Below are 19,089 nucleotides of genomic sequence, written 5' to 3'. Positions count from 1 at the left end.
TATATGTCTTTCCTTTGCCCTTTCCCTGGGAGCTGATGAGTTTTCCGAAAGCCCCCCTGGTGAGTACATGTGGGGCAGCTCTTTGTGTTTGTGGAGAGTCGGAAAGACACCCTGCTTTTAGAATATACACACACAAGAGCACTCTGCTCCCTCTGTGTTTGTCACTCCTACGCACGCACGCACGCACACGCACGCACGCACACGCACACACACACACACACACACACACACACACACACACACACACACACACACACACACACACACACACACACACACACACACACACACAGACCTCCAGACATGCTCTTTGTCTCTCTATCTCTCTCTGCCAATCAGCCTCCTGTACTCACATAGGCCGATACATTTGTGTAAATTTTGACATTTTCTTTTTGATTCTTCTTACCAACAACAAACCTATTATGTATTTTGAAAATATATTTTCAGGTAGATTTGAGCCTGAATATCAGCCAAGCTAATGATAAAAGCTAATACACACTTGGGGATCAAATTGTATTGTCTTCGGAGATGTTTTCGCCCCTGTCCGTCTGCCCGTCCGTGTCTGTGAAATTAAGGATAAAATCTACCTTAGTTGAGCATTAGTTGTGGAGATGATGCCATATGTTACCATACTGTACCGTGTTACTGTACCTTGCACTTCTTTTCATATATTCATGAATTCATGAGAAAAAAAACATTATCAATACATACCCTTACTCAGTGGTTCTCAAACCTTTTCATGTCAAGGACAATGTAGCCTATTTGTCCACAAACCCCCATCTGAAAAGAGCTTATGCCAGGGAACCTCATAAGAGAAGATTTGTGTAAAAAAGTGTAAAAGTTTTAAATAGCCTTAGTATAGAATTTGCTTTAAGTGGTTAAACTTATGCTATAATGCTATATTTACAAATTTGGCTGGGGACCCCCTGGAACCCCTGGAGGTCCCCTGACTCCACTTTGAGAACCACTGCCCTAACTAGTCAAATACAGTCCAACAAATTACATGTAAAGTTATTATTGCTGTATCATAAGCCTTGATTTCTCATAACAATGAATACATTCATAAGCCTTGATTTATCATAACAATGAATACAATTCACTGACAAAGAGCTCCATGCACTCAGTACAGCTAAATGGTTATAAAGCTCCTGTTTTCACATATCTGGATGTGTTATTTCTCTAATGGTCCTTGGTAAAGTAAAGTGGGTTTGAGAATGGACCAGGTTCCACTCATACAGAGCAGCTCAGATTCAGAACAATCGCAGAGAGATGCTGTGTTATTGAGTTACAATTCAAGCAGAAACAAATCACGATGACATGAAAATATGTTTGGTTTAAATGAAATTTCCTAAAGATCATAATTGTACATAATAGATACAAATACTGAAGATTCATACTGGTAGTTGTAATATTGAAACATATTGTTTTCAATAGTAGTCACTCAATCGAGCATAGCGATAGTTCAGGTATAGGCACGGCAGGCAAGAGGTGTTCACTCTTCTCCCCCCATTCTCATTCGCTAAGAAGTTAATGCATTCACACACCCCGGGCTCTATTCTGTGGCACGCTATACCCCTACCCGTTAACCTTTACTTTTTTTCTCCAACCCATTACCCTCGATAAGGGAGCTGGCGCTGTCCCTAAACGCTATTCTGCACCTGCTATACCCATACTCCATTAGGCAATCAAAGTCCAGAGCTTAGAACATCGGGTGTGTGTGCTCCATGTTGAATCCCCACAGTGCGGCTGCAGAGTGTTTGCCAGAATTTGCGAGAAATAAGCAACCAGGTCTATGAAAACAAGCCCAAAAGAAGCGACTATAATAGGCCACATGAGCACTTCAAACCTATATATGTCGTCCATTAAACAATGTGCATATTATCGTTGCTGTCCGGCAGGAACCAGCTAACTCTTTTCTGCTTTTGCATTTTGTTCCATAAATCAGGGCCATTGAACACCCTTTACGTGTTGGTAAAAAAAACATTGAACCAATGAAAAGTATTAGAAAGTGCTTCTGACAAAACCAGCTAACTCCATTGGATCCTCAAACTTTCTGCTAACTCCAGCAAAGGGGGATGGAGTAGCTGGTTTTGCTCACTCCAGGCTCCACCCCCTTTTGACCTCCAACCTCATTGTGAGCTTGGAGGTCCATTCAGCTGTTCTTATCAATGATGAACAAAACCTCCTAACTCCATTTTTGTTTAGTTTTTTTCATTTCCTGAAAAATGAACATTTTGGAGTTAGCTGGTTCCTGCCGGACAGCAGAGATATGTTGGCTACTACAAGCTCACAACCGTTCTACCATTATTTACAAGCAACTTCAGGAAAAAAAGCCCAATGTGGCTTATAATAATCAGACCAGGCAACACTGCAGACAGGGAGATAGGAGAGCGTATATTGGATTGGGGATAATGACTAGTGCAGTCTTCTCTTAAAGGTAATGGCATCTGGAACGGTGATTGGTTTTATCATTGTAATACCCAAACCACACCTATGCATAATGTAACGGGTAGCGCAGGTGTTTAGCGGGTAAGGGAGGTGTCCCAGAATAGCAACTTTTGCGGGGGAACGCCCCTTGCCTTGTCCTAAATCCGATATTAGTGGCTTTAGCAACTTGAACCTGGAATAGGGCCCCCATGTTCAACCTCACTCATCTCCCTTCATTCTCATTCGCTAACAAGCTAACACATACTCCCTCAATCTAATGGTTCATTTAGGTGGTCTTTTTAATCAGAACACTGTTCACTCTTCATGCTCAGCATTGGTCACAGCTCTGTTCCTGCAGCTGTCTGTGATCAAACTCCCTCCACCTCCCCAGCCTCCTCCAGTGCCATCTAAGTTAAATGTATGATTTGGATTGTATGATGTTATCTGTATATCTTAACTTAACTGAAAGGCTCAATATCTAAATGTATGTTTCTGTGGGTTGTATGTTACTGTGTTGGTTACTAGAGGTTCCATCCCGTCTAGCCGCTGCGCGGGGCTCTAGTAGCCTGTCCCGCACATCGGAGACAGAGACAGTACAGCGTGTAGACGTTCATTGTAACAGCGGTGTTTGTTTCGACACGCAAACTGAAAGCGAAAGGAAAGCTAACTGCAACATGCAAACCAAAAGCGAAGCGAAACCTAACTTGTTGGAGACCCAGACAGACTGACACACAAACACGCAAACACACAAACAGACACACAGCCACGCATGCGCACCACTCTCAATTGTATTATAAGATATCTGTATCTGGGTTCAACTTATGCTTCTGGAGTGTTTGTGATCTCAGATTCTGTGTCATGCTTGCGCAGATAATCTGTAGTATCACAGGAGCAGAGTCACACCACCAAATTGAATGCAATAGAGCGTCGCAGTTCCCGCCCACTTCCTGTTTTTTTTGGTGCCGGAAGAAAAAACTCAATGCATTTTTCCATTGACATTTCCAAAAATATTTATATCTATTAATTTAAGCCTCGAATCAAGCCATCATGACATGACATGAATCATGACCATAAACGTTTGATTCTGTGATTTTTTTTTTCATACATTAATACCATATTTTATACTTGCTCACAACGCGTTGCATCATGACACAGTGTTACGTTTGTAGATCTGCTAATAATTGAAACATTGTTGAATATTTTTGAAAAGCTGTGAGCTTTAGACATATAATGTATACATTTTTACATTATACATAACTTTATTTAGTAACAATTTGTGACACATTTTGAAATGATTTTGTCTATAATGACACCCACAACAGGAATGCCAGGTTGAAAGTGCTTGATGTGTGTGTGGGTTTTATGAATATTTAACCATGAAGTATTAACAAGAGCTTATGTGACTAAATAATACAAGGTTTCCGCTGGACAGCGACCATGTATTATATAATCTCTAATGCTGCCGTGTGTGTCATAAGATGACCAACTTCATGATGTGCCATTCTCTTTGATTTAGCATAATGCCAAGGTTGTTATAGCAGAGGTGCACTCTACATGTACTTTGGGCCCTTATTCTACTTTTTTCTCCCCTCTCCACCCTCTCCAATTATGGGAGCTCCAGCTGTGCTGTAGCCAGGATCAGAGGCTTCCTCTATTAGCCAAATCTATTTGTGTGGTAACTGAAGCACTGCCCAATCTTCTCCTCCATCGGGGTTAGGGTTGTTTATGGTTATTGGTTATATCTTAGTCATAGTAATGCTGCGGTGGTCTGCCGACCGGCCGGCTGGGCCATTTTAATATAGTATGTGTGTGTGTGTATGTATATATATGTATATATATATATATATATATATACTGTAAAAACGGATGGCCCTTCCATAAGGAACGGACTGCACACACTCAGGTACTTTGTAAATATGTAGATAACTTGTCTGGCGTTCTGTTGCTCTCTTGTTTTGATCTCCTTCCCACTTGCCCCCCACCCCTCTTCTTCTCCCCCCCCCCCTCTTCTTTCTATGGAAATTAACGTTGCGATGGGAACGATGTACAAAAACAAATTTCACCCACTTTTTTACCTTGTAAACCTGTGATGTGACAATAAAACTGATTCTGATTCAGAGAAACAGAGATGGACAACTCACTACTCGCATTGGCTGTATACACCCTGTGTTCCCTTCATCTTTAAGTGCTAAGCTTTAAAGAGGTGGTGCCATGGTTTTGCACTTTTTCTGTTTTTCATGTGTCTATGAGGTTGATAGAACTTCATTAAGCCCCCTGGTGGTGTTTTTATGGTGTTTTATGTCTTCTCTGACTATTTTGAGTTTCTTCCTGGAGGCTGAAACCTTGAGGGTCAAACGTGCCAATAGAAAAACTGCCATTTAATGAGACAGTAAAAATGTACCCTCCCCCTCATTATCATAACACAACAGGTGTGGGCATGAGGAGGAGGAGGAGGGACTAGGACAGGTGGGTGGTGCTAAGGTGGTGGAGGAGGTGCTAAGGTGAGAACCAGGTATACTTAATGAACTGGAGGTGTGCCCACATAAAAACATAATTTTAACACTTTCTGTACACTTTTTTGAAAGAAATCTTCCTCCTAGTATAACCATAATACCTGATGATCATGTTTTAGGGGGGGAAAAATCACTGAAAATCATGGCACCCCGTCTTTAACTTTTTCAACATTATACAACTTTTTTTTTTAGTAACAATTCCTATAAAGCCCTTATCTATAATACATTATAAACATACTGTACCCTTAATGCATTATAATCTGCTATAAACATACTGCAATGAAATAAATACAATCTAAAATAAATCTTTAAATAAATAAAAAACACAATGATATAAATAAAAATGCAATTAAATAAATTAAAAATGCAAATAAATAAATGTATTTCTTTATTGCATTGTGTTTTCATTTCATTGTGTTTTTTTATGTATTTCATTGTGGCTTTTCATTTAAAAAAAAAAATTTCATAATGAATTTTCATGGTCAATTTGATCTATTACATAAGGTACATTGGTATTTTTTTAAATAATAAATACATAACGAAATACAATAAAAAATGCAATGAATTAAATAAATGTTTTTATTTATTACATTTTTGTATTTATTTTTTTATTTCATGCTCTCTTTTCATAATAATGCCTTCTTTATCAGGATAATGGTTTGACATCGCAGTTTGTCAATCAACACAAACGGGGCGGGACCATGGGGCAGGACCTATTTGCTGATTGGGTCTTGCTGGTTTGTCAGTATAGTTGGTCAGCTGGTCACCAAGTCAGCCTAAACTGGATTGTGCTGGTCAAGCTGGGCCCTATTCCACGAAAGGTGAATTAAATAAGCCTGGCCTTAAGTCAAATCCAGGCTTGACAAAGTCGGGTCCGTATAGCCTGGTTTATTCGGTTCCATGAACGCCAAGCCAGGCTGAAAAGGAGCGACTTTGTCGAGCTAAGCCTTGTCAAGCCAGGCTGTGTCGAGCCTTTCAGATTTTTCATATTCCGTCCGGATTGGCTAAAAAAGGCTTCCAAAGTTTGCACGAGTGCTCCGTTTTGAACGAAATGCCTCAAATCATGACCACAGCTTGCAATTTCCGTGAAATTTTGCACACACATTCCCACTATGCAGAGGAAGACATGCCACTTGAACATGTTCAAATCAGCCTCATGGTGGCGCTATAACATGCCGATTACTGTTTTTACCTATAATTGCACCGATCTGTGTAAAACTTTGTATGTGCACTCCCTAGAGGTCAGGAAGAAACCTTTGCCCTGCATTTTTCACATCTGCCTTTTATAGCGCCACCAGGAGGCCGACTTATATAAAACATATTTTTGATATTACTCCTTCACATTTTATCCAAATTTCACGCAAATCGGTAGACATGATCTCTATAGTCATGTGATCAAGACGGATCTGTTAGATTTTTCATATTCCATCCTGATTGGCTAAGATTGACATCTAAAGTTTGCAGGAGTGGCCCGTTTTGAACAAAATGTTGCAAATCATGAACGCAGCGTCCCATTGCGGTGAAACGTCGCACGCACATCTTCGCACGCATTACTTCTTCAGATTTTATCCAAACATCACGCACATCGGTACGCATGATCTCTATAGTCAACTGATCAAGACGGATCCGTCCGATCCGCCTGATTTTTCACATTCCAGCCTGATTGGCGAATTCCAAACATTGCTGCTCCACACTATCCTACCTGACCTGGCGGAGACCTGTGCTCCGAGGAGCACTTTTTCTAGTATTCATAATCAATTCTGTGTTTAAGTGTATTGCTCTTATTTTGTTTGAACTCTGAGCCAGGTTCACACATTAAAACTGATAGTTTTGGTCTTCTGAAATTGATAAATGACTTTAAGATATGACAATAAGGAATATGTGTTTTGATAACATTAAACATCCCTCTGTTTGCTCTCCAACCATCCTTTGCATTTTTTTTTCAACAGATGGTTTTTAACAATAACCTAAAAAAAAAAAAAAAAAAAAAAAAAATTGTGTCATAATGAACCCTGATCATCAGTGAATCTAGTAGATTCAGTCATTCTGTCAGGGGGAGATCTGTTTGCTGTAGACTTTCAACTTTTGACCTGCCACCTCTCCCTTAAACTTCAAATATTACCTCGAGTTTCTAATTAGTGTGAAAAGCCTGGTGGCGCAAGAGAAAAGGAGAGGCCTCGCAGGTGGAAGGTTGGGGGTTTGAATCTTGGTCCTGGTAAATCTCTATCTTTGCTCTTTTTAAGGCAAGGAGCGTGGAATCAGCCCGCCTACCTCTTCTAGCTCCGGTAGGAGGGGGAGGAGCATGGGTAAAGCCCGCCTCCAGTGGGAGGAGCTTAATACATTTACATAATAAGCAAAGCAATTTTTGTTGTATGTCATTGACATTATTAGTATTATAGCTGACTTATTTGTAATTTTTTTGACCACTGTTTTATGTTTTTTTATTGAGGCACTTTGAAGTTTTGTATTGATTGTTGTTTTGGTTGTTTGAGATATTTTGTATTAGTTGTTGGAGTTGACTTTTGTATTAGTTGAGCTTTGAACCCTGAACCATTGGTTTATAAACCCCTGATTCATCTATTGAGCCACGCTGGCATAGGAGATGCAATTAGGAATGTAATAGTTAACTCACCTTTTACAATTTAGATGGAAAGTGAAAAATGCTCTTTGGGAGCTTTGAACCCAGAACCTTTGGATCATAAACCCCTGATTCACCTATTGAGCCACACAGACATAGGAGATGAAACTGGGAATGTAATAATTAACTCACCTTTCACAATTTAGATGAGAGTGAAAAATGCTCTTCGGGAGCTTTGAACCCAGAATATTCAGATTATGAACCCCTGATTTATCATTTGAAACATGGTTTGTACTCCTGACTCATGTGCCATGCTAGCATGCAACATGCAATTGAGAATGTAATGATTAACTGAGAATGTAATACTTCACCCACCTTTGAGAATTTAGACGGAGAGTGATGTTTTCCTTCTGGAGTTTTGGTCCTTAAGGCGTTTCAAAGCCTAAACCTTCAGCTTATAAATCCCTGGTATATCTCCTGAGCCACACTGATATGGAAGATGCAACTCTATTTAATAACTATAAGATATGACAATAACGGATTTGTATTTTGATGACATTAAACATCCCTCTGTTTGCTCTCAATGAAAGAGTAAATCTGGGTGCAGAGAAAAATGTTCCAACAGATCTGTTTTTTAACAATAACTGTTGTGTTTTCTTGTTGTGTTCCTTGTTTCTTAGTTATACTTGGTGTTTTACAATACAGTTGTGTTTCTTTACATATTTTAGAAATATATCTTCTTAGTTCTATTTTTAATTTACTCTTGTGTACCTTTTGTTTTGTAGTGATGTCTGAGTGTTTCCTGTTTGCTGCTACCTGTCTTGTCTCACCCTGTCATTTGCAAATGTTGTTCACCTGTGTCTTGTTTAGCCCTAGCCAATCATGTGTTGATTGTCCATACATATGCACCTGTGTCTCCAATGTGTCCCCGTTTGCCCTTCACTGCCAGTCTGTTTGTTGTATGTAGTTGTCTGTGAGTATCTTAGTGTTTGATCTAGTCTCCTTGATTCGGTGTATGTAGGCTATCTTCTTGTGCTTTTACAAGTGAAACTTGCAAGTGCCTTCCTAGTCCTTCTCGTGCTCCTTGTGTTCCCTTGTTTTTGTCATAATAAAAAAAATAAACTCCTTGTATCTGAACTAGTCTGCCTTGGTCTTTCTGTCCTGCACTCCCTCCTGACTCGCATAGTGACCGCAGTCTTCATTACTTTTGGAGTCTCTCAATCTCCCCTCAGCTTGTTTGTCTTTTGGTTTGCATCCATCATCCAACTTCTTACTTCTAAGACATTTAATTTCAATGACCCCCATATCTCAGAGTGTACAAATGGAACATTAGGGGTCCATTTGGTTCCATTTTGTACACTCTCGGGAGTTACAGAAATGTAAGGGGACATTTAGAACCCCCTCAAGAAACCATGAGGGTCCCCTGGACCCCACTTAGAAAACCACTGCTTTACACACATCCACTACAGATTCTGCAGACTAACTCACTCATAAACAATTAGTTAATTAGCCTTTGTCATTATATTCATAATCAATTCTGTGTTTAAGTGTATTGCTCTTATTTTGTTTGAACTCTCTGAGTGTTCACACATTAAAAGTGATAGTTTTGGTCTTCTGAAATTGATAAATGACTTTAAGATATGACAATAACGAATATGTGTTTTGATTCTGTTTGCTCTCCAACCATCCGTTGCATTTTTTATTTTCAACAGATGTTTTTTAACAATAACCTAAAACTCTAAAAATGTTGTGTCATAATGAACCCTGATCATCAGTGAATCTAGTAGATTCAGTCATTCTGTCAGGGGGAGAGGTGTTTGCTGTAGACTTTCAACTTTTGACCTGCCACCTCTCCCTTAAACTTCAAATATTACCTCGAGTTTCTAATTAGTGTGAAAGCCTGGTGGCGCAAGAGAAAAGGAGAGGCTTCGCAGGTGGAAGGTTGGGGGTTTGAATCTTGGTCCTGGTAAATCTCTATCTTTGCTCTTTTTAAGGCGAGGAGCGTGGCATCAGCCCGCCTCCCTCCTCACGCCCTCTTTTAGCTCCGGTAGGAGGGGGAGGAGCAAGCCCACCTCCAGTGGGAGGAGCTTCATAAATGTACATACTTTAAGCAAAGTAATTTTTGTTGTATGTCATTGACATATTAGTATTATAGCTGACTTATTTGTTATTTTTTTGACCACTGTTTTATGTTTTTTTATTGAGGCACTTTGAAGTTTTGTATTGATTATTGTTTTGGTAGTTTGAGATATTTTGTATTAGTTGTTGGAGTTGTCTTTTGTATTAGTTGAGCTTTGAACTTTCAACCTTTGGTTTATAAACCCCTGATTCATCTATTGAGCCACGCTGGCATAGGAGATGTAATCGGGAATGTAATACTTAACTCACCTTTCACAATTTAGATGGAAAGTGAAAAATGCTCTTTGGGAGCTTTGAACCCAGAACCTTTGGATTATGAACCCCTGATTTATCATTTGAGCCATGGTTTGTACTCCTTACACATGTGCCATGCTAGCATGCAACACGCAATTGAGAATGTAATGATTAACTGAGAATGTAATACTCAACCCACCTTTTAGAATTTAGATGGAGAGTGAAAAAGTTCTTTAGGAGTTTTGAACCTTTAAGAGGGGGGCAATGATTTAACCAAAATCACTTTACACCTTTCAAATAACCCATTACACATCTGGATACAGTGTCTTCATATACATTCATATTCAGATTGAAGTAATCTACGTAAGTAAGATACGTTAAAAAGTTAAAGCTCTACATTGTGATCCATACTAAAGGCTGATGCCTGTATAATACATTTAACAATTCAATGTGACAGTTCAAATATAAATGCCAATACAATGAGCAGGGCACAGCGGGGAATTGAACCCCGTCCCAGTAAAACAGGAGCTCCATGCCTGTGCCTTTGTTTTGTGTTTTTTTATTTGTCACAAAACCCCTAGCAGCAACAAAAGGAATAAAAACACGGTTCCTACCTTGAACACCAATCTTCACTGCAGAGAAGCAGCTCTTCACTGAACAAGCAGCATTGAGTTCCTACCTTATGTCTTCTTCACGTGACTTCATATCCTGAAAAGACACAAAGGAAAAAGTGTTCAGTTATTCATGGTCACATATAGGAAAACATTTATGGGCCCTTTTGGATGTAGCTTTGTCAGCCCCACCCACATTTCTAATTACCTCCCAAATGTAACCAAATGGACCATTACCGGCAGTGGTGGAAAAAGTACAATTTTTCAATAATGCAATGTAAAAATTACAAGTAAAAGTCCAGAATTCAAAATGAGCAAAAGTACAAAAGTATTGGTAGCAAAATGTACCAAAAGTAGAAAGTACTCACCATGCAAAATGTCCCATTTCACAAGTTTTCAGATATGTAAAATGTCTAAAAATCTTTTGAAAATAGCCGATCTACGCTTGTAGATCGGTTATTTTCAAATGGCCGAAATGTATATAGGGCTGAAGTGGTTAGTGTGTGTTGTAATAATAATACAAATCTACAAAGTAACTAAAGTTTTCAAATATTGGTAGTGGAGTAAAAGTACAAAATTTGCATCTGAGATGTAGTTGGAGTAGAAGTTAAAATACTGACAATTGGAAATACTGAAGTAAAGAAAGAAATACCTCAAAGTTGTACTTAACAACTCATTCACTGCCAGAATTATTTCTGGCCGAGTTTGAAACACTGCCAGAGATTTTTCATTGAAAAAAAAAAGTACTCAGGAGCCGAGATACAAAATGTTTAAGTTTTAAGTTAACAAGGAAGTGGATGGGAGTCTAGATCTTCTTGTGGGTCAAAAAAAAAAAAAAAAAAAGTATATATATATATATATATATATATATATATATATATATATTTTTTTTTTTTTTATTAAAAGTTGTTTTAGTCGTTCTAGGCAGGCATGGCTTATGGGACAAAAGTCGTTTTAGTCGTTCTAGGCAGGGAATGATGGTAGGGTAAGTGATTTACTTTGGTTAAAATAAGTGTTAAATAGCACTATATTCTGATAGTACTCATTGCTATAGAGCGTTTGTTCAGTAAAAGGAGTCTCCCATGTCTCTCCAGCTCTTTATTTAACAGAAAATGCATTTTCAGTGCTCTCTCCTGATTGGCTTAAATTGTGTCACCTACCTGAAAATGTACTATATTCTGTTTACCAAAGAGCTGGAGAGACCCCTGTGACCGAACAGACACTCTGTAGCAATGATTACTATCAGAATATAGTACTTTAACCTTTTTAACAAACAAAATAATATACCAAAAAATATCACTTACCCTACCTTTAAGTACAGTACTTGAGTAAAGGTACTTAGTTACTTTACACCACTGTCTAGTTGTGTAGGCCAAATGGCCATGGTCACATTTAGGAAAACGTGTATGCGCCCTTACGGATGTAGCCTTGTCAGCCCCACCCACACTTTTACTTGCAACTTGCCAACTTTACTCACAAGTGATCTTGTAGTAACCTAGTGTCTGTGACATATTCTAACTCGTAATGATACAACTTGTGTGTGACTATTAAACACAACTTTATATAATATAACCGGACCGCGGTCTCTGTCTGACTGCAGTGCAGACCATGGAGTTATAATACATTGCGACAACTACGCAGCAGCAATAACTCTCTTCTTCCGGTTGTACCTTCACAATAAAGTGTCTCCCATTTACCTCCCAATGCAGCACATTTTACACTGGTTATTATTAACAGGAAATAGGTGTAACTTAACAGTCTCAGTCTCTCTCTCTCTCTCTCTCTCTCTCTCTCTCTCTCTCTCTCTCTCTCTCAAACACGCACATGCTGTTGAGAAAGAAAGAAGGAGCGAGCGAGCGAGAGAGAGCTTGCAAAGCAGAGGATTTGAAATGTGCCTGATTTGCGGTGATAATTAATGAACTGCCATGTCATTGTCAACCGGTCAGGATGTCCGGAGAGATTTATTTTTGCCGGTCTTTGTCCTAAAAAAGAAATCGGTCAAAACCGGCAAAATATCGGACTAACGCCACCATTGGTACACTGGTCTAAAAGGAACCATATGGACCCGACCCTAACAGGTCCAGGTCCATTTGGTTCCAGTTGCATTTGGTTCCAGTTGGATGGTCAGAGTTGATGTTAATGTTAAAGTTTAAGAACCATTGGTTTAGATGACACTATGAGCCATTGAAACACAGTGTAGTTTGAAAGAGTTTCCCTTCACTATGTTATAAAATATGCCTCATTTTGTCCATTTCAATTTCATTAATTCACAGACTAGTTCCCCAAACTGAATTATTTTAAACAAAGCTGTTAAATGTTGGTGGTTAATAATAATGTTTAGTCACCTGCTTGCAAGTGTGGAGAGCTGGAGTTCCATCTGAACTGAACCAAACCTACACCTGGAGTCTGTCTCACACCTGAGCTCTATTTATACCAAAATGTATACAAAACTTGAAAGTTTGTGAACATAGCAAATGTTTTGGACAAAGACAGCTGTAATGTATACATGTTAAACTTACTTCTGTCCAACATTGTAAACAAAAACAAATTAAGTCATTGCATTATGAAGGTAGCCTCGATCTCCAGGCTTTTATTTTCCTTCGCGTGTTGCTCAAAAAAAAGAAAGCCTGGACCAAGCTGTTGACATCCCTGGCATAGGAAGTGGGAGTCAACCTTTCATTTCCCCAACCAACCAGAGCGCAGTGGGCGTCGCTCCAAATGTTGTGACGTCAGGGCTCTCAATGCTGCACATTGGGGGAGGAGGAGGGGGGCGGGGCGGGCGCACAGATCAGTGAACCAATGGGAGCCAATGGATGTTTTCTCCGGAGATTTTGAATCCGCCCCTCTATGCCAGATATCAGATGCGCTGGGGCAGGCCATTATGAAGGAAACAGCTGTCTCAATAGCTTTTCTAATTGACATTGTTACCGTGGTTACCGGTTATATAAAAGGTCAGGTGGGTGTTATTTTTGTTGCCATGACCCCTAAACTTTACTGTGTTGAAACAACCAGGAGCGTCACTGCCCCCCCCCACTGTAATGAGTACATCCATGAGTATTGCCTCCGGTGCCTCCCTAGGCTGGACTTGAACCTGTGACCTTTGCTTGCAGAGGTTGGAATTGAACCTGTGCCTCTGGTCGCCGTGTGGTCCTATGCCAAAGGCCAAGAGGTGTCCACCAACTATCCGCTACCCTACGGCACCTCCACACATTTACACACGTTTCTTTTAGTGCTTTTAAGTGTCGTTTCTGAATGTTAGTCTTCAAATCATGCTTCAGAGTGAAGAAGCAGGAGGATTTGAACTCTCAATCTTCAAACCACGTAGACCATAGGCGATTTTTGCCTCTGCCACCAGGGGGGGCAAAGAAAATATATGAATATATATGTTTTTATATTATGCAACATATATGTTTATCATGTATGTGGCATATACGAAATTGTCCGCCTGCATATATGTCCCTATATATGTACATATATCTGGCATATATGTAGCCTGATTATCAGCCTGAAGCTGCGTGGAGCTTCAGTCTGAAATTGGCTGCAGTGTCGGCGATTGCAAGGGGGACGGGATTCGAATTTCCCTAAACCAATCACAAGAGATCCACGGATCCGCCTACATCTGACGTCATCGCACAGCTTGTTTTAGCAGATATTCGCTGATTGGCTTGTCGTTAGACTCACCCCCACCTCCGACTCTCATTGGACGGTACTGGAGGGTATCGAAGATATCCTAGGCTCGCATTTCAACACCAGACCAAGAGGGAGTCCACTCAGAGAGTGAGCGGCTCTATGGTTTAGAACCATAGCATATATGTGGACATAGAAGAGACATATTTCCTATATATCCTCATATATGCACATATATGAACCTGAATATGGTATATATGCAGTATATATTCTGCATATACTTGCCATATATTAGCTAAAAAAGAAGAAAAAAATATGTGCCCCCCATGCCCTCCCTAAAAATTGCCTATGACGTAGACAGTGTGTTAACACAGTAAGCTACCATGCTGCCTGCTCCAAACCCGTTTTCATTCTGCTTCAACTAACAACGCAACTGTGTTGGCTACGTCACGGTAGTTACGCCCCTGCTGACCTGGCGGAGACCTGTGCTCCGAGGAGCACTTTTTCTAGTTTATAATTCATCTTACTGTGTACACAAATGCTTGAATGTTTTACTTTGAAATGTTTTGTTGTTTTTGAGATACTTAACTTTTAAAACGTACATCTGAAAACTTTGGCACTGTGCTGTTCCTTCATACTTTAACTTATAAACTTGATTCACAATTAAAAAAATCCACCTTACTGTGGATGCTAGCCTTCAGTTCACTAGTAAGAGACCACACCTCTACTTAAGTTTAAAGGGATTGTTGGCAACATTAAGCCTAAATTTGAAAAATATCTCTATATATATATTTTGCATTTTTCCCCTCTATCAGCCACTATATAATGATGCTGGGGTGTTCTCCTGCATTGAAACACAGTCCTCTATCTGAAATCCGTATTTCCCTACTGTTTATGTTTGTGGCGGGCCGTAAATTAACGCACGCATGTGCGCATCCGTGCGCGTCCGTGTCCGTGTGAACTTTTTACTTTCGGTTTTAAAATGCTCTCAAACTTCGTTTTTGAGGCACATAATTTACTTTTTCAGATAGCGTTTGGATAGAATGTAGTTGTTTAACTTCATATATGTGGTCAATTTGTCATGAAAGAGCCTATTTAAAAATAAAAATTCAGAGAACCGGCAGGGGCGGGCAGTTCCGCGAATTGTATCCGAATAAAGTAACCTATATTCGGCATGGCCCGTTTAGAAGTCTCCTTAACTCTATGGAAGTCCTCCGTGCGTCACCCCCTGGTGGTCGGGGAAACGAACTGCTGGAGTTTTTTTCTTTGTTTATCTCTGAATCGCCTACAATCCCTTTAACAGTTTATTGAAACGAAATGAGATGAATGTGGAATGGGATGAGGAACCCAAGATTCGGGCGAGACTTACGGTGCGTTTTAACAGCGGGCGATCAGGATAGTATTTTCCGGAAGTGCATTATATGTCTATGAGAGCCGGCGACTACTGGCGATAGGGCGAAGTGGGCGGGGGAGCGATGAAAGATGGATTTTCTTTATCTTTTGGACGATGTCGCCCGGGGATCGCCCGAGAGTCGCCCGCTGTTAAAACGTACTGTCAGGGTGGGGGCGTAGTCTCAGGAGCTGACGGGTGACGGCCATCGTTGCTCTACTCAGGGAGCGGTCGGTCGTCTCTGCTCCGTCACTGCCCCCCCTGGATTCCTAGAGAATAGAAATAGAGACAGAAGGAAGGAGAGTGAGAAAGGAAGGAGGAGGTTTGGGTGGAGGGGGATGACAAATTGAAGGCAATGAATAGCAGAAATAGCCGATCTACAAGCACAATACTCACGAGCTTGTGGAGAGAATTTATACTGTGGTGATTGCGTCCTAGCGAGACCTGACAGAATGGGTTTCATTGCGCGCATACTGGTTGCGCACATACTGGTTCTTATCAGTGTGACGTCGTCTGTTAAGGGGTCTATAGGAGACTGGGACTTGAACATGGGATGTCTGTGCTGGGAATCTGATCAATAGACCTCTACACCATCACACAGTTAACCTCAACATGTGTTGAAGTCTCACTTTGTATGTTAGCATTAAAGCATTCAGTTTGTAAAGTTGAAATACTCCAGCATTTAAAGCTTCATTATGTAACTTTCCTGTTCGACCCCGCATTTGTCTTTTAGTGCTTTTGAGTTGTTCTTTTGTAGTTTAGCTGCAAAACTTGACTTTTTGATCTATTATGGAACAGCTGATGAAATAGCTAAAAGTGGCATCATGAAATACATAAACGTTGAAATGAAAAGTAACAATGAATTAAATTAAAATCACAAAGAAAACACAATGAAATAAAAAACATAATGCAATAAATAAATACATTTATTTATTTAATTGAATTTTCTATTCATATCATTGTGTTTTTTATTCATTTCATTGTGGATTTTATTCATTTCATTGTGGATTTTATTCATTTCATTGTGGTATTTATTTTAGATTTTTTTGGACCTATGGACTTCCATACTTATAAGTACTCATAGATTATAATGCCTATTATAATACCTTATAAGGTCATATATCATAATACTTCATAACTACTGGTCACTCTTATGGTCAGGATCATAGTGTATCATAATTCGCATATGTATAATAACTTCATATTGCATTATAACAGCTTTATAGGTCACTATAAGGGGTGATTTGAGTGCTTTAAGTAAAGTGGGGGGAAATGCATTAAATCTATGCAAGGACACCACACAGACACAAAACCTTTCTGCTTACACCTCCAGGAATGACATTACTTTACTTAAAGCACCCAATGACCAATTAATCACATTATAATACATCATAATAGTGAGTATAATACATTATAAAATCATAATGTACTACAACTATGCTAGTTATAATACAATAATCCTTGCAACAACAAAAAAGGTCTGAAAGTCCAGCAATTATGGAAGTATTGTAATACTTGTCATTAATGAGTGCATATAACTATAATTATACAGTGTTATGAGTAGATTATAATGCATAATAAATATGATTATAAAACATTAGAGGTATGGGCTTCAGGAAATGTTACCATACCGACATCAACAGCTTGTGCTAGCATGCATTTTGAATATTTTATGAGAATGTAAAAAGTACATTAATGTTCATATTGTTTGGGTATGGGGGCGGGTGAAATAGTTTAATATTTTGAGTCAGAGTTTATTTCTGCAGTGTTGCAATGAGCAACATATGCATTGACCATGTTCACACAGCAGCCATATTACTCTTACAACATACTGGGGGGGGGGGGGGTAACCCCCCAAGTAGAATATGATAAGAGCAAAATTGCCACTGTGGAAATACGGTCTATTAGCAAGTCACATTGTTCAATGCTAATATAACAAAAAACACTTTTTTTAAAGACCAATGGACACAGAATACAAAGGTTTTTCACATAACTGGAATTTGTATAGAAGGAACTATCATAATTACATCTAAAAATTCAAATACACAGTCATTCACTTTACTTAACTTTATAGTTTTCTTCAGTTACATACTCTGACTGACATTTTCTCTTTTGTCCCAGAAGGTGGCACAATTGTGCAGGGACTGATCACAAGCAAAGCATGCCCCATGTCCCTATATGGATGCATTGGAAAAAGATCATCAACCTGGGTCTTCTCATCCAAGACCTAGAGAACATTATCTTCATCTTTGTTCAATTCAGCTTTGTTCTATTCTAAGAGTCCTTTACACTTTTTAGCCTTGGGGATTGTGTTAATAACCTACCAAAATGTCAGTCTTGTTCCTGAGCAGAAATGTGTCACGTTGAATAGCAACTGAGTATGCACTGTAAATTCCTCTTAAGGGTGTAAAAAATGGACCTGTAATTTGCAGTGTGGTCCTCCAACACACAATGTAAATTCACCAAGGGCAAATCCTTTGTGAGTGCAGTTGTCTTCTGTTTTTCTCCCCATTTCCTCTGCTTTCATTCTAACTCTCAAATGTTCTCCCTCCTTTAACGTCTTTTTTTCTCATTTGCTTCCTTTCTCTCCTTGGCACAGTGAAACTCAGTTTAGAATTGCCACATTGATCCTCCAGAAAAATGATTGGCATTTCATTGAGTTTTTCATGAATCAAAAGCACAAGACCAGGTGAAGCTATGCAACTTCAACTGGTTTCTGGGCCTCTCAAAGATACATCATATTATAGACATATGAGTCGTGAAGACTGGTGTCAGATCATATACCCTTGCTACATAGCCTTTTGTGGACGTTATATTTCGTGAAATTGCTAGTTATTGGGAAATAACTTTAGGCCCTTTCCCATTTGCACTGAAAGCTGTAAATCCACTGGCAATGTTCTATATTGGTGTAATGTAACAGTGTCGATTCATGTAAGGTTTCGTTCTGTAAATCTTCCCACTTTCGACCTATATCATTTACGTAAATTATCATCCGCAGTTAAAGTGGGAAGGAAAGCATCCGATTTCTACTCTCTATGGCGCTGATCTCCATACCATGATGGTGCCTGCGTAGCTACGTAGGAAGTGATGCTTTAAATCCTACAGCATGTGAGCATGGCATACATTTTTGGTGCAGAAGATTTGGAAAACAAAGCAAGCAAAACAACCGAATACAGAATACAGTTTCAAGAAAATGTTTGTGAATAAGACTGACACCAAAATAAGGGAACTGCAGTCTATTTGAGTCACTACACTGTATATATATATTGTGTGTATATATATATATATATACATAATATCCTGTCATTGCCATAGTCTTGTATGTTATCTCTTGACGTACTGTATCCGTAACAGTCATCCAACAGACACCATATGGAAATTCTCCATAAAGGAGGATAATGTGTGAACTAGCCACTGCCTTTGCTGGATATTTTGTTATCCAGCAAATGCTGTGGATTCCATGTGGGAAAGGGGTCTTACTAACTAGATATGAAATTAATTCTGTGTTTTTTCTCTTCATATTTCCATCTCAAACCATTCTGAAACAGATAGTAAATCTTGGGCCCACAT

Source organism: Gymnoscopelus braueri (genome assembly GCF_963280865.1).
Source record: "Gymnoscopelus braueri genome assembly, chromosome: 19".
NCBI classification, from domain to species: Eukaryota; Metazoa; Chordata; class Actinopteri; order Myctophiformes; family Myctophidae; genus Gymnoscopelus; species Gymnoscopelus braueri.
Note: the sequence above shows the minus strand (reverse complement) of the source record.